Consider the following 16,418-nt stretch of genomic DNA (forward strand, 5'->3'; position numbering starts at 1 on the left):
TAATAATAATAATAATAATAATAATAATAATAATAATAATAATAAATTATGAAAAAAGAAAGTCCCACAGTCTTTACATATTAAAAGTTCAATCCCTTTAAAATATCCAGTATCTTTTAAAATACAAAGTACTTTAAAGTTCAAAGTCTCTCTTTTTTTTTTTTTTCCCGAGACAAAGTTTCTCTGTGTAGTTCTGTCTGTCTTGGAACTCACTTTGTAGACCAGGTTGGCCTCGAACTCAGAAATCCACCTGCCTCTGCCTCCCAAGTGCTGGGATTAAAGGCGTGTGCCACTACACCTGGCTTCAAAGTCTCTTAACTGTGGCCTTCACTAAAATCTTCCTTCAAGAGGGAAAAATATCAGGGCATAGTCACAATCAAAAGCAAAAATCAATCTCCAACCATCCAATGTCTGGGATCTAACTCATGATCTTCCGGGCTCCTCCAAAGGCTTTGGTCACTTCTCAAGCCATGCCCTTTGTAGAATACACCTTGTCTTCTGGGCTCCAGCTCCAATTGCCTGTACTTCACTGCTGCTGCTGTCCTTGGTGGTCATCTCATGATACTGGCATCTCTAAAATGCTGTTGTCTTCCACTGTAACTAGGCTTCAACACTAGCCTCTCATAGGCTCTCTTCATGGTGACAAGCCTCAACTCCTTTGCATGACCCCTTCAGTCATGGGCCATCAATTGCAACTGAGGCTGCACCTTCACCAATGGCCTTCCATGGCCTCTCACAGTGCTTCCATGGCCTTAGCTGCTCTGCATGACCCCTTCATGCCTTCAAAACTAGTACCACATGAGTAACTCTTACATATAACCAAGTCCAGCCACAGCACAAGGTACAACCTTGGCTCTCTCTGGAACACAGCCTCTGTGTTATTTTATATATAGAGAAAGAGCCTTGTACTTTTTGTATTTAACTGGATTTGGGATCAACATGAGATAGATGATGCATTTGACATACTTAATACACCTATGAAAACAAAGTAAAGTAGTGAAAATTCAACCAAAAAAGCATTATCTAACCAAAAGCTACCACTATTGCTACTTGTAGATTAAATGCTTAATGAGAAAATAAAGATTTGAATTACCATCAATTATATAATATTACTGTATCAGATATCTTTCTATATATTTTGCAAAAGCAAGAAGATACCTTTCAAAACACTCAGAAACAATTATATTAACACTCCTCTTGACAAATTAGAAATTTGTTCACATGGAAAATTGCATGGCATATTCAAAAACTGCTAAAATTAATAAGGAAATTTGGTAAAGTTTCCAGATAATAGAGGAAGTTATACTTTTGGAGCTCAGGAAATGGATCAGTGGTTAAATAATCCTATCATTTTCCCAAAAGACTCATCAATTCCTATCTCATCATCACCTGTAACTCAAGCTCCAGGAGACCCTCAACCTCTGACCATGATGACATGTGTGTAAGTTTGTGTGCATGTACATATACAAACACGCAGACACACACAGACACACAAATATACATACATATAAATATAACAAGACTTTAACTTACATTTCAAATAAGTGCATTGAATTGAAAACACAAGAGTCCAGAACATTTATTTATATGTGTTGATGATATAGTATATTTATGAAGTTTTAAATAAAATATTTAGTGGTGTATTAAGCAAAACACAAAGGCATTACAAGGACACTTTAAATTATTAAAAGGAAATATTTCAAAAGACTAAGCTAAAATGTAATAGGCTAGTAAGTTAAAATATTCAATGTTTTATAGGACAGAAATCAATATATTTATTCTGCAGATTTCATGCCTACTGAACATAAAACCTGGAATTTTCTTTTTGTTGATGATCACAGATAAGATTACAATGTGTAGATAAATATTTAAATGACCAAGGTTACTTAAACCAAAAAAACTCTAAATAATATACTTAATTACAATAATAATAATAGTTTGTAATACCTACATATATGTTATTATGTAATAGAATTAAAATAGATTAAACAGAAAAGATAGTTCTCCACTTATTTTCATAAATTGTCAGATCATTCCATAAAGGGTACATGGTACAGAAAAAAAAATGTTAAGACCTTTCTAGGACAAACAGTGAAACTAACATAAAACGCATAATTTAGCTAAATTTATGTAAAACCTATGAAATTTCTAGAATTGACCAAAGAGCATCTCAATGGTATAGGCATTGTAATAAAAAATACATAAATCATTTTCTAAAACAAAAATCTACCAAATTGGTTTCATTACATTTAATGCATCTTATCTAGACAACAGAAAAAAAAAAAAGTGAACAACGAAATAGTAGCCAAAAATTTAGAGACAATGCTTACATTATCAATCTCAGCAGACTCACATAAAATTATAATGAACTCAGAGAAATCAATTGTTGCAAAAAAAAAAAAAAAAAAAAGAAAGAAAGAAAAACAAGAGGAAGAGACAATGGCAGTATATGAAACATCTCAGAAAGTAAGATAAAAGAATGTAAGCAAATTAAACTCTACACAATGTCTTGAGTCATGCAAGGAAATGAACCAAATGATGACCTCCTCTATATTCACTATGACAGTGAAATAAAAGATGTGCAATTGGGATGTAAAGTGAATAAATAAATAGATCAATAATTAAATATTTTTAAAAGATGCAGCCAGATTGAAAATGTTGGAAGAAAAAAAACCTCTCTTCTTGCAAAAGTATAATGCAGTTAGAACATTATAAAAATGCACACCAGTTTTTTTTTCACTGATTGAAATTAAACTTATCCTTTGTCTCAGTAATTGCATCCCTAGGTATTTATCCAAGAATGAAAGGCCATGTCAACCAGATAACTTGTACATGTTTGAATTTTGCAAAATTGTCTCTACAGCCTAAAGTAGGAAGCAAAACAATGCACAGTCAATAAAATATAGAAAAACATATTAAATTGAGTGAAAATGTCAGACTCAACTGTTTATAGTGGTTGTACTTGTTATAAACATATCTCTGAAATAAATTAAATGTGTCTATGTTATTTATTAAATAAACAGTTTATGTTAACCAGGATACTATACAGCAATAGAATAGAATCATCATGTTGCATGCAATTATATTAAGTGGAAAGAATTTGAGAAAGTGTACACTCCTTGTTTGGGAGATAAAAATAAACTAAAAAATAATATAGAATAAAAGAACTAGGATGGATGATGTTTATTATGATGGAATGGAATGTAAAAGGTGTGTAGACAAGATATTTAGGCTAATTGAAATCTTAACATCTCAACTGTATTTTGATTGCATTTACCTAAATTCATTGAGTTATAGATAACATGTGGATGCTTCATCTACTATAAATTTCAGCTACAATGGAAGATTTACAAGGTCGTTGGCTTCCTTCTAGAAAATACTGGAAAATGAACATAGTAGTAAATTATTTTTTATAAACATGCAACTGTTAATAGAAACAGAATACCATTGTATTGCATATGTTTGCATGCTCAAAACTCAATAATTCAAAGACTTCTATTTAAAATATGCTTGAAATTTCAAGTGATGAGTACATTTTGAGCTATTACTTCATTTTAAAAATTACTTTTTAGAAAACTTTGAGCCCTCAAAAAACGTGGCGATAGCTTTATAATCTGAACATCAACTTCTTGACTTTAAATTTTTCTAAACGATAGGTTAGAAATAAGTGAACAATTATATACATAATGATCTTATTGATAATTCATTTTTAATGACATAGGTCATTCTATAGATAAAGATAAAGTTCATGTTAAACTTTTACACTTCAGTTATGCCATCGATTTTATTTCCTTGGATTTATTTATCTGCTAAAATTTCAGTAGAATCATACAGGATCCTCGCATAGCAGCCCCTTAGAGGCTCTGCCATGCAGCTGGCTGAGACAGATGCAGATACTTACAGCTAAAGATTAGACAGTGTCAGGGACTCCTATGGAAGCGTTAGGGGAAGGACTGAAGACCCTCACAGAGATGGCAACCCCACAGGAAGGCCAACAACACCAAGTAACCTGTATACTTGGGTACTCCCAGAGACTGAGACACCAACCAAAGAGCATGCAGAGGCTTGTTTGAGGAACACTGGGTCATATATAATAGAGGGATGCCAGGTCTGGCTTCATTGGATGCGCCTAATCCTTTAGAGTCTTGAAGCACTAGGGGATAAGGTCGGAAGCTACCCACTCAGAGGCAAAAGAGGGGGGAGATGGGGGAAGAAATTCTGAGAGAGGCATCAGGGGGGCCAATATTTGGGATGTGAATAAATAAATAAATAGATAGATGTTTCATGGTGACACTTCCATATGTGCATTGATGAATTTTGATGTTTGCCCTTGCTATTGTTTGTTATCATTATTTCCTAGAGAATTTTGTACAATATGTTTTGGCCATTTTCATCTCTTTCCAACCCCTCTTCTCCTCCTCCTTTTCCTTCTTCTCTTCCTCCTGATCTTCCTCCTCTTTTTCTTCTTGTCCAAAAAGTTCAATTTGCACTGTGTATATACTCTACAATATGTGGTCTTCTACTGGAGCGTGGTTGAGTTACCAGAGAACATCCTCTTAATGAAAACTAATTATTTCTACCCCTACAACTGGTGATTGGAATTAACTCTTTCATTGAGGGTAGTAATTTGTACCTATTCCCCTTCTCAATGTGAGGTTACTTTGGGCTTAAACTATTTTTTTATGTTCTCATCCTTTTCTGCCATGTCACCCATGAACATTTCATATAATTCATGATCTTTTCAAATAATTCATATGATTCATGATTTATTTCATGATCTTTTCCTCTATCTTCTACACATGTAAAAAAAAATCTGACATCTGTCTTAGTGATCCTCATTTAATCTAAAAATGATAATCTACAGTTTTTTTCTATTTTCCTAAAGCAACATATTTCTGTAAGTCAAATTTCAAATCGGAGAACACAGCCTAACATTAATGGTGAGTGTGCCTAGGTACAAAAAAGCCTGACATTCTATAATGCTGAGAGATTCTCTTGATTATATTTAAATTATACTTCACATGGAAAGAATAAACCATTCAACTTTGTTCCTGTTAGCTAGGATTTCTGTGGGATGGGTGATAAAATTGAATCATTGTTGATGAGTGGTATAAAGTGAGAAATTATACCTGAGGTGAGGAAGAGAAACAAGGACGTGAGAAAGATGATTTCTCCACAACTGTAACACAGACCCTGATTAGGGACATGCAAGATAATTAATTTTTTTTATTAGACATTTTCTTTATTTACATTTCAAATGCTATCCCAAAAGCTCCCTATACCGTCCTCCTGTCCCTGCTCCCCTACCCACCCACTCCCACTGGTTAGTAATGATAAAGCTCTCTCAGTTTTACATGTAGTCTGTCATATTTTGATGTGTATTTTTTGATAAACAAAGAGCAATACATGTATAAAGTGCTTAAGTTATGACATGCAAATGTGTTTCAATAGCAAAGTGTCATCACAGCAAAAAAAGTAATGCAAATATGATACTTTCTAAATGTTCCGTGAGCTGTGTCATGGTTGCTTGTAATATGCTTGTTTGGAGACTTACTTCATGTATGTGTGTGAGTGTGTGTGTGTGTGTGTGTGTATGTGTGTGTGTGTGTGTGTGTGCATGCTTGTGTAAGAACACAATTTAAAACATAGTCTCTTAAAATCAGAGGTTCAAAACAAGAACATTAATTACGGGCCCTGGATTGTACTATAGGTCTTTGGAACTTTGTGCTGCAGAACTAAAAGGTTTTGCTAGTTTCCTTCCATGATGTTTACACATAAAGTTATAGGAATTCAAGGCCCCTGAGGAGAACAAAAGCTTGTGTAAAATGTTGTCAGCTCAGAGAAAGATTCAGTTGACTCAGCCAACCTTCTGGTGTGATGACAGAAGCATCACAGAGATACTTAAGAAGCACAAACAGCTCCCCAGCAATAAATCCTATCAGCCACTGCTTGTGCTTCCCTCACAGGATACTTAAGGATACAGAGATCTTAAAGCCAAACTGTAACACGCATGGAATAACCCAGGTAGATAAGCGTATTATAAGCTGTATGGGGTGCTAAGAAGCCTTTGACGTTTGTGAGGCCATATTAAGAGCTTTTGAGACAGCTGATGTAGACAGTGCTAGGACTTTGTGTATTCAATTCATCTCTGTGGTTGAGTATTAAGATGGTGGAAAACAATCTGAATATGGTAATTGCCATATTCAAGTGTTGTGGCTTTGGGAACGGTTTAGTTTTTGTATATCCACTTGTTTTGGAAGTCACAAAATCAAATATGAGGAAGGCCTTTCTGATTAAATGAGTATATGTTTATATGTTTCACCTTCCATGTTTAGCATTGCTTGAAGCTTGGCATGGGATACATCACATCACTACAGCAGAGTCAGGTGGATTTCTGAGTTCGAGGCCAGCCTGGTCTATGCAGTGAGTTCCAGGACAGCCAGGGCTATACAGAGAAACCCTGTCTCAAAAAACAAAAAACAAACAAACAAACAAAAAATAACAGAAAACAAAACAAAACAAAAAAGAAAGAGTGTTAGCTATGTATACATCTAATAAGTTGTTAAGTCTAATGTATAATGTATGAGGCTGTCTCTTTAAAGGAGAAAAAGCACACACACACATACCCACAAACACAAAACAACACACATGCATTGTGTTGACATGACACTAGTTATTTCTCTACTATGACAACATACCTGAGAAAGGCAACTTAAGAAAAGCAGTCAAAGTGTGGATGGGGAGGGGCAGGGAATGGAAAATGGAGTTTAAAAAAAATAAATTAAACAAATAAAATTATTTATTTATTTGTTTAAACAAATAAAATTAAATTTAAAAAAAAAAGAAAAGAAGAAAAGATGAGTTTACTTAGGTAAACTCACACAAGATGGGTGCTTTTCCCTCAAGTTCACAGCTTGAGAGAATAGCACCCACTGTGTGAGAGAAGGCAAGGAAATCCCTGTTTGCATCATATCTATAATAAGGATCCTGAGGGATACATGTTGCTACTCATCTTGCTTTTGTCATTGTTTCTATTGTGCCTTGTTCTTTGCCTATGGAAGGATACCAACAGCGCCTGAGTTCCGTCTTCTTTCTTCAGTTAAATGTCTATAACAATACTCAGAAAAATCCAGAGATGTGTCTCCTACCTACATGCTGTGAGGTTGACAGCACTGACAGACCACCTCGTTTTTAGAGCTCTATTTAGTACAGAACATACAGCAGCTGTCAGGGATCATCAGAGGGAAACATCAGGAACACAACTCACTAAACAAAACAGACGTTTAGTCAGAAATGTTAAAGAGTTTATAACAATCTAAGAATTTTGACATAAGTAGGGTGTTTATCACCAGAAAATGGAAGGTATGACTCAGAAATATATGTGAGTAAAACCAAATGATCAAAAAGAAGAGGAAGAAATCATTGAGACTTCAAAGAGCAGGATTTTGCCCTAAATTCAAGACAAATGATAAAGAAAAATCGAAGGCTTATTCAGAATTTTAGAGGTAACAGTGAAATTTTGTTGCTGAAGGAGTTACAGCAATACTTTTCACCTTCGACCTTCTCATTCATAAATTCCTTCACATTAATAAACAGAATCATCTGTGACGTCTTTGTTCATGATTTAAATGGTTCAAACCCTGAACAAGTTCAGATAGCCTAACTTATTCAGTACCCTTTCTGCATTACAATCTTTTGTGCTACACCTGAGGAAATTGCTAAACAAAATAAGTAGAATTTTAAGAGGCAAAAACAATTATGAGATTCTGACTTTCTTTCAAAATGTGAATGATAGGCTATGTGAGTGAGGATTAGTGAATTATTTTGAATTTAGAGTTGGCAATGCTTCAAGACTTACTTTTTTTCACCTTGAGACAGATTTACTTACATACTTACAGACTTCCATGAGGAAAGATATTATTTTATAGACATATATCTCTTCCCTTAGGAAATTTATTTTACTTGAATACAAGAAGGAGGAGTAATAATGAGTGACATAATAAACTCTAACGATACATTCATCACACTTCAGGTTCCCTGGACTATGTGAAAAAATAAACCAAGTTACTTTTTATTTCAGAGAAAGTATTTTCTCATTCTTTTCCTATTGGACAGCTTCATCGGATGCTTGATCATGGATTTGTCTGCTCAGAATTGAATTTCTCTGGAAACACAAAACTATAAACACAAATATGATTATCATCATTTGGACAACACTATATAATAAAAGTGATTTATGTAGAATAAAATTTGGCTGTTGCCTCACTATTTGTATTTCCATTAGAGGAAAGAGATAAACTATTTATTGGACATCTTGGCGATCCAAACTATGATTGATCTACTCCAATGTGTTATACAGATATCACTCTCATATTTATAGAAATGTAGTGTATGAAGGGCAAATATAATAGGAAGTTAGAAAATAAATACATTGTATTCTAAAATGTTAGCTAATAACAAATATTTAACCTAAGATAAATTAACTATATTATTATTAGCATAATTATCATTATTTCGCTACTAAGAATGGAATCCACAGCCTTGTGCATGCTAAGTATGCCCTCTATAACTGAGATAAATTCTCAGCCTAAGAAAGATAATCTGAAACTTAATTACTAAAGTTAATTTGTGGTTAGATAGCAAACACAGTCATTTTTTTCCTTTTCCATTTTGTTAAATGTTATAAGCAAGAAGCATAGGAAAATTATTAACATACTTTTTGCAATGAAGAAGTAATGTTCATGCCTGAATTAAATATGGCCCCAGAAAGGACTACTGATGAAAAGCTTGCTTGGAATGAAGGAAAGTACTTACAAAGATGAATAGGATACTTGAGGACAAACAATGAAGAAAGTATAATTGGAAAGACTATAAAATGTCAACATAATGAATCTCTCTCTCTGACAGTAGATGTTCTGTGAGCATTTTTTTATTTTTACAAATGTTCTGAGTTTTTACATCTAGAAAAGGCCAACAATGAACAAGAGGCACCATGGAGAAATAAACGTAAAGTAAATTAAACAGATGAGTAAGAGAAAGGATAGCTTTAGGGTCAAACATCTAAACCAATTAAATCCATTGACTAACTGCTAAACTCATCAATGTTGATGAGCTCTTTAGGCAAAGCATAAAACCGAGACATTAAATTTTGGTCTATCTGATTCAAAATCTAATGTGTGTGTGTTGTGTGTGTGTATGTGTGTGTGTGTGTGTGTGTGTGTGTGAATTTTTCAATGCTTTCTGAGATGCAAAAAAAGTTTATTTAAGAGATTAATATTGGAGGAAACAAAATGTAAATGAAAATTGACAATAATTAATGCAATGCATTCTATCCAATATGAGAAGAAAAAGGAGGAATGTAAAAATATCAAAAATGTTGAGTTTGATTTAGTTTTCTTTTATCTGCATATATCTTTGCCTGCACATATATGTGTGTACTATGTGATTTCCAGGTTCCTGAAGAGTATGGGAGAGGGCTTGAGCCTTGTAGTTATAGAAGACTCTGTGCTGTCCTGGGCGCTGGGAACTTAATCCATGTCTTCTGTGCTCTTAATCTCTGAGCAAACTCTCTAGCTATGCACAGTCCAATATAAAACAAACACAATTAAACTGGAATACAACCAAATAAGCAAAAAGAAGACAAAAAGACAAAGAAAGAGCACAAAAAGCATATAGATTCAAAGACATAAAGGTTTTTAAAATATAGGAATCCCATAAATTAAATTAAGAAAAAACAAACTTGAAAACCATAATACATGGGAATGAAAAACTACCAAGTTTTGAAAAAGAAGTTTTCTTTAATGTGCTACAGAATCTGTTATGCTGACGTTCTTAGGTCTAGCAATCTGCAAAAAGCACTTTTCAAACCTTTATGATAGCTACTTTTCTTTTGTTTGAGCTCCATCTGCCTTAGTAAGCAACATATAGCTGAGTGATTAAAACTAATGTTATACATGACTGTTCTTACACGGCACTTGAATTCAGATTTATTTGTTTGGTTTCTTTCACAATTATAGTCCTAATGGAATTGCTTTTGAATTTGCTTGTTTTATTATTTTCTAGATTTATACTTTTTTTCTTTTTGATTGAAACCAAAATTTTTCATAGTTTGTTCTGTTCATCCCTACCTTATCCTCATGTTTCCCAGGTTCTTCTCTGCCTTGCACACATCCAATTTCACTCCTTCTTTGGTATCTCTCTTTAAAAATAACTAACTAGCCTGCTACCTCCAACTGAAAAATTCTCACAAACAAGCAAGCAAACAAACAAACAAACCACAAACACATAAACAGATAAATGCCATCTTCTGCTACATATGCAGCTAGAGACTCGAGCTCAGGGGGTACTGGTTAGTTCATATTGTTGTTGCACCTACGGGGTTGCAGCCCCCTTCAGCTCCTTGGGTACTTTCTCTAGCTCCTACATTGGGGGCCCTGTGCTCCATCCAATAGCTGGCTGTGAGCATCCACTTCTGTGTTTGCCAGGCTCTGGCATAGCCTCACAAGAGGCCGCTATATCAGGGTCCCTTCAGCAGAATCTTGCTGGCATGTGCATTAGTATCTTGGTTTGGTGGCTGATGATGGGATGGATTCCCGAATGGGGTAGTCTCTGGATAGTCCATCCTTTCATCTTAACTCTAAATTTTGTCTCTGTACCATCATGTGGATACTTCATTCCTCCTTAGAATAAGGAACAAAATACACATGAAAGGATATAGGTACTATACGGGTTTCTTGGGTTTCTTCTTTGGCACATTTTCGTGTCTATTTGTAGATTTTTTTCCATTCTGGTTTATTTGCTTATTTTGTGTTATTATTATTTTTAGATGCCTGTTTGAATCCTAATGAAATAAAGGAAGGTTTCAGAAGTGTGTGAGTGGGAAAGTGGAGAAGATCTGAGAGCAGTTGGGGGAGAGGAAACCACAATCAGAATATATTTATGAAAAGACAGTTTCTGTGTCTTATATTCTATTATATTCTCTGTAACAATACCATGCAGGGTTCTTTTTTTTTTTTTTAATTATTATTGCTCTGTAGTACAGCTTTAATTCAGGAATGGTGATTCCCCAAGAAGTTCTTTTATTGTTAAGAATTGTTTCTGCTGTCCAGGGTTTTTTTGTTTTTCCATTTGAAGTTGAGAATTGTGCTTTCCATGTCTGGGAAGGATTTTGTTGGAATTTTGATGGGGATTGCATTGAATCTGTAGATTGCTTTTGGTAACTTGGACATTTTTACTGTTAATGCTACTGATCCATGAGCATGGGAGATTTCTCCATTTTCTGAGGTCTTCTTTGTTTTCTTTTTTGAGAGACATCATGTTCTTGTCATACTGATCTTTCACATATTTGGTTAAAGTTACCCCAAGATATTTTATATTATTCATGACTATTGTGAATGGTATTGTTTCCCTATGTTCTTTCTCAGCCTGTTTATCATTTGTATAAAGGAAAGCTACTGATTTGCTTGAGTTAATTTTATATCCAGACACTCTGTGAAAGTTATTTACCAGCTGTAGAAGTACTCTGTTAGCATCTGTAAGGTCACTTATGCATACTATCATATCATCTGCAAATACTCATACCTTGACTTCTTCTTGGCCAGTTTGTATCCTTTTGATCTCCTTTTGTTGTCTTTTTGCTATAGCTAGAACGTTGAGTACTATATTGAATAGATATGGGGAGAGTGGGCAGCCTTGACTTGTCAGTGATTTTAGTAGGATTGCTTCAAGTATCTCTCTATTTAGTTTAATATTGCTGTTGGTTTGCTGTATATGGATTTTATAGTGTTTAGGCATGAGCCTTGAATTCCTGATCTCTAATAATTTTAACATGGAAAGCATGATGAATTTTGTCAATTTTTTTAGCATCTAATGAGATGATTATGTGATTTTTTTCTTTGAGTTTGTTTATATGTTGTTATATCAATATTTATTCAGCAAGTTCTTTTCCTGAGCATTCACTTTGTTTCCACCTTCCAGTAGATGGGATATGAGTCATTCTTTCAAAGAAGATACATACGTGGTAAATTATCACTATTATTTGAATTTCTGCAAACACATTGATTACATGATGTGAACTTAATAACTTGATTAAGTATGAGATGCTAGATAAGCACTTTTTACCTTAATGAAATTACAATCTCATTATACACTTAAACCAGCTATTTGAGATGATAGATATGCATTCTAAAAACATAAGTACATTTAAAAATAATTCTCATATATCTGGCAAAAAACTTATGTTCCTCTCTTACATACCTTAAAATTTTATTTAAAATTCTAAAATTTATAGGAAGATACTTTGTTTTGTCTGCTTTTGTTTGTACACTTGTTTTTGTTGTGCTGAATCATCTTCATTGTAACTACATTTCCCATGAAATGCTGATCATTACTGAACCAGGTAAAGGTGATTGCAAGCATTTGCAAATCTATAGGGTCCAAAATGCAAAACAGAAAGAGTGTTAAAGAGTGGAGTATAAGGTATGCATCCAAGTAGTCTTCATTTACCTGTCCTTAGAAAAGCTTTATAACCCAAGTAACACCTAGCCATTATTGATCTTTCTGTCTATAAAACCTGACCATTACCTCAGGCCAAATGAATGGGCAACTCCCAAGGACAAAGACAATTGTTTGTTCTCATAGTAAACTGCGTAACACTGCTTAAAGATGGCGAGAATCAGAGATAAAAGAATTTATCCTCATAAATTTTGCTTAATATTTTTATTGCTTTTTAGTAGTTAATTTCATATTATTACAGTTCTCATCCCTTAGCACTATTCCCATTCTCTACAGGCAAGTATAGATTTCTTAACTTCCACATGATGCATATTCAAATGCTCACAGAATATCACTAACTCTTTCTCAACCATAGTTTTCTTTATTGAACCAAACCCTAATAAGTTTCTTACTTTCACTCATTTGTTCATTCATTAATTCATTCTATTTTGCACTTAATGTCTTTTCTGTGAGGATATATAAATTTTTTTTTATATTAATGATGATATGTTCAGTAAGTCCTTTCCTGTTTCAATAAGATCAAGGATATTGCCATTTTCTGTTTTATCAGAGTCAATGCACCTGGTTTTATGTTGTTGTATTATTTGATCCATTTGAATTTGAGGTTTGTGAAGGGAGATATTTGTGGGTCTATTTGTATTCTTCTCTATACAGATACTCAGTTGGAGCAGCAAATATTTTGAAGAATCTGTCTTTTTTCCAGTGTTTATTTCTGGCCCAATTATCAAAGACCAGGTGTCCATAGGTATGTAGGTGTATGTCGCAGTCTTCAATTTAACTCCATTGATCAACTTACTTCATCTTATGCCAACACCATGCCATTTTTATTACTATATCTTTGTAGCATAACTTGAGATCACATTTCTTTTATTGTTCTGAATTGCTTTACCTATCCTATTTGTTCTGTTTTGCTTTTCATATAAACTTGAAAACTTCTGTGTCAATGTATTTGAAGAAATGTGTTGAAGTTTTTGTGAGGATTGCATTTATTCTGTGTTGCTTTTGATAGAATGGCCATTTCTTACTGTGTCAACTTAACTAATACATAAGCATTAGAGATCTTTCTGTATTTTGATATCTTCTTCAATTTCTTTCCTTTAAGTCTTGAAGTTCTTTCAAACAAGTGCTTCATGTCCTTAGAGTTACCCTAAAATATTTTGTATTATTTGAGACTATTGTGAAAGATTTTGTTTTCATTTCCTTTTTTCATTTTTCTATGGAAGGCTATTGATTTCTCTGAGAAGTGAAACTGTACTCAGATTATATTGTGTGACAAAATAATCTATGCCTTATAAGAAGGAAAACATATTCAAAATATAATCTGTATTACTTTAACGTCTCTAAGAAATGTTTTTAATATTTTAAGCTTTGCTGTAATTTCATCATTTAAAGAATACTTTTGGTGGTGTAGTTGCTTAGTGCATTCTTCCAGTTCGTAGTTTTCAACTGTACTCATTTCTTTAATCTGTATTGAATGATGGGTGTATTTATTTTTCCTTTGTCTGAGAATGCAGACTTGATGACCAATAGTTTCTTAGATGTAAGACTAAGTAAGAAGGCAGTCTTATACAATTGCCTCCATTTTCCTATTAAAATAGATACCATCTTAAATCATGTAATAAAGTATTTCTAAGTGCCTTCCTATTTCTGCTCATTAATTATTATATTTTATTAGAGCTATCATTTAAAGCAGTGATCATAGGACACTTTCTAGAAGTACATGTTGTGGTCAAGGTGCATTGTGATATTGTTTGATCTGAAATCATTGATGTGGTTAATTTTGAAAGTCCATATAAATGAAAACCTCAAAATGCCTCTTACTGAAGTATATGTGGTACAGAGTTGGAAAACTGAATTTTGAACATACAATGCTAAAATGAGTAACTAAAATTAAAAAAAAAAGTTTGTAATTTTCAAAGTTATTTTGTTCCCACTTCCCAGTCCCCCCTCCCAGAGTTCCTCATCCCATCCCTCCTCCTCCTCCTTGCCTCCAAGAGTGTGAGTCCCCTCTCACCCACCAGGTATCCTTCTTGCCTGGGGCCTCAAGTCTCTCAGGGATTAGGCCCATCTTCTCAGACTGAAGCCAGACCAGCCAGTCCTCTGCTATATATCTCTTGTATTCTGCCTGGTTGGTGGCTCAGGCTCTGGGCGATCCCAGGCACACAGGTTAGTTGAGACTTCTGGTCTCCTTTTGGGGCTTCCCTCCCTTTAAACTTCTTCAATCCTTCCCCTAATTCAACCATAAGTGTCTCCTCCTTAGTACAGTGGTAGGGCATAAGTATCTGTGGCAGTCTCAGTTAGATGCTGGTAGGGCTTCTCAGAGGACAGCAATGCTAAGCTTCTGTCATTAAGCACATCAAAACATCAATAATAATGTCTTAGCTTGGTGCATCCCCCAAGAAATGAATATCAAGTTGGGCTGGTCATTGAACTACCTTTCCTTCAGTCTCTTCTCCATTTTGTCCCTACAGTTCTTTTAGACAAGAACAGTTGTGGATCAGAAATTTTGATTGTGTGTTAGTAACATTCACTTTCCACTTAAGGCCCTGTTTATCTACTGGAGGTGGAGTCTTTGGGTCCCCTCTCCTGAGAATTTCTCTCCTCCCATCTCTCTCCAAGATGCTGCATATTTCCATTCATTCTCCTGGTTCTCTGGGGTTCTATCCTGCCAACCCCCATACCTTTTCACTTCCCCATCCCCCTCCCACCCAGGTTCCTCACATCCTCTCCATCCCATGATTATTTCCTTCCCTCTCTTAAGTGGAATTGAAGCCTCCTCACTTGGGCCTTTCAGGTTCTTAAACTTCCTATGGTCAGTGGGTTGTATCCTAGGTAATGTATCTATAGGGTGTTTGTTTGTTTGTTTGTTTGGCTAATACCTATTTCTCAGTGAAAACATAGCATGCATGTTTTTGAGGTTTGGGTTACCTCATTCAGGATAGTATTTTCAAGTTTTATCCATTTTTCCTGAAAATTTGATGATACCCTTGTTTTTTAATAGTTGAATAGCATTCCATTGAGTAAATAAATGACATTTTTGGCATCCATTCTTCAGTTGAGGGACATTTGGGTTGTTTCCAGCTTATGGCTATTATAAATAAGGTTTCCATGAACATAGTAGAGTACATATCTTTTTGGTATTGTGGAGCACCTTTTGGTTTATATTCAGGAGTGGTATAATTGGGTCCTCAGGTAGAACTATTTCCAATTTTTGAGGGAACTGCCAGACTGATTTTCAGAGTGGTTGTACTAGTTTGCAATCCCACCATCAATGCAGGAGTGTTCCTCTATCTCTACATCCTTGCCAGCATGTGTTGTCTCTTGAGTTTTTGATGTTAGCTAGTTTTATTGGTGTAAGGTAGAATCTCAGGGTCATTTGGATGTATACTTCCTTGATAACTAACAGCTTTGAACATCTCTTTAAGTGCTTCTTGGCCATTTGAGATTCTTCTCTTGTGAATTCTCTGTTTAGTTCTGTAGCACTCTGTTAATTTGAGTTATTTGATTTTTTGCACATTAAAAGCTTGAGTTCTTTGTATATTTTGATTATTAGCCCTCTATTAGATATGGGATCAGTGAACATTTTTTTCCCAATCTGTAGTTTGCTGGTTTGCCCTACTGATGGTGTCTTTTGCCATACAGAAACTTTTCAATTTCATGAAGTTCCATTTATAAACCACTTAGAGCCTGCACCATTCATGTTCTGTTCAAGATATTTCCCCTCTGTGCCAATGAGTTTGAGGATCTTTCCCTACATACTTCTCTATTAGATTCTGTGTATTTGGTTTTAAGTTCAGATCCTTGATCCACTTGAACTTGAGCATCCTACAAGGTGATAAGTATGGATCTATTTTCATTCTTCTACACACAGAACAGCAATTATACCAGAACCATTAAGTGAAGAT

Source organism: Mus pahari, chromosome 11, assembly GCF_900095145.1.
Source record: "Mus pahari chromosome 11, PAHARI_EIJ_v1.1, whole genome shotgun sequence".
Lineage (NCBI taxonomy): Eukaryota > Metazoa > Chordata > Mammalia > Rodentia > Muridae > Mus > Mus pahari.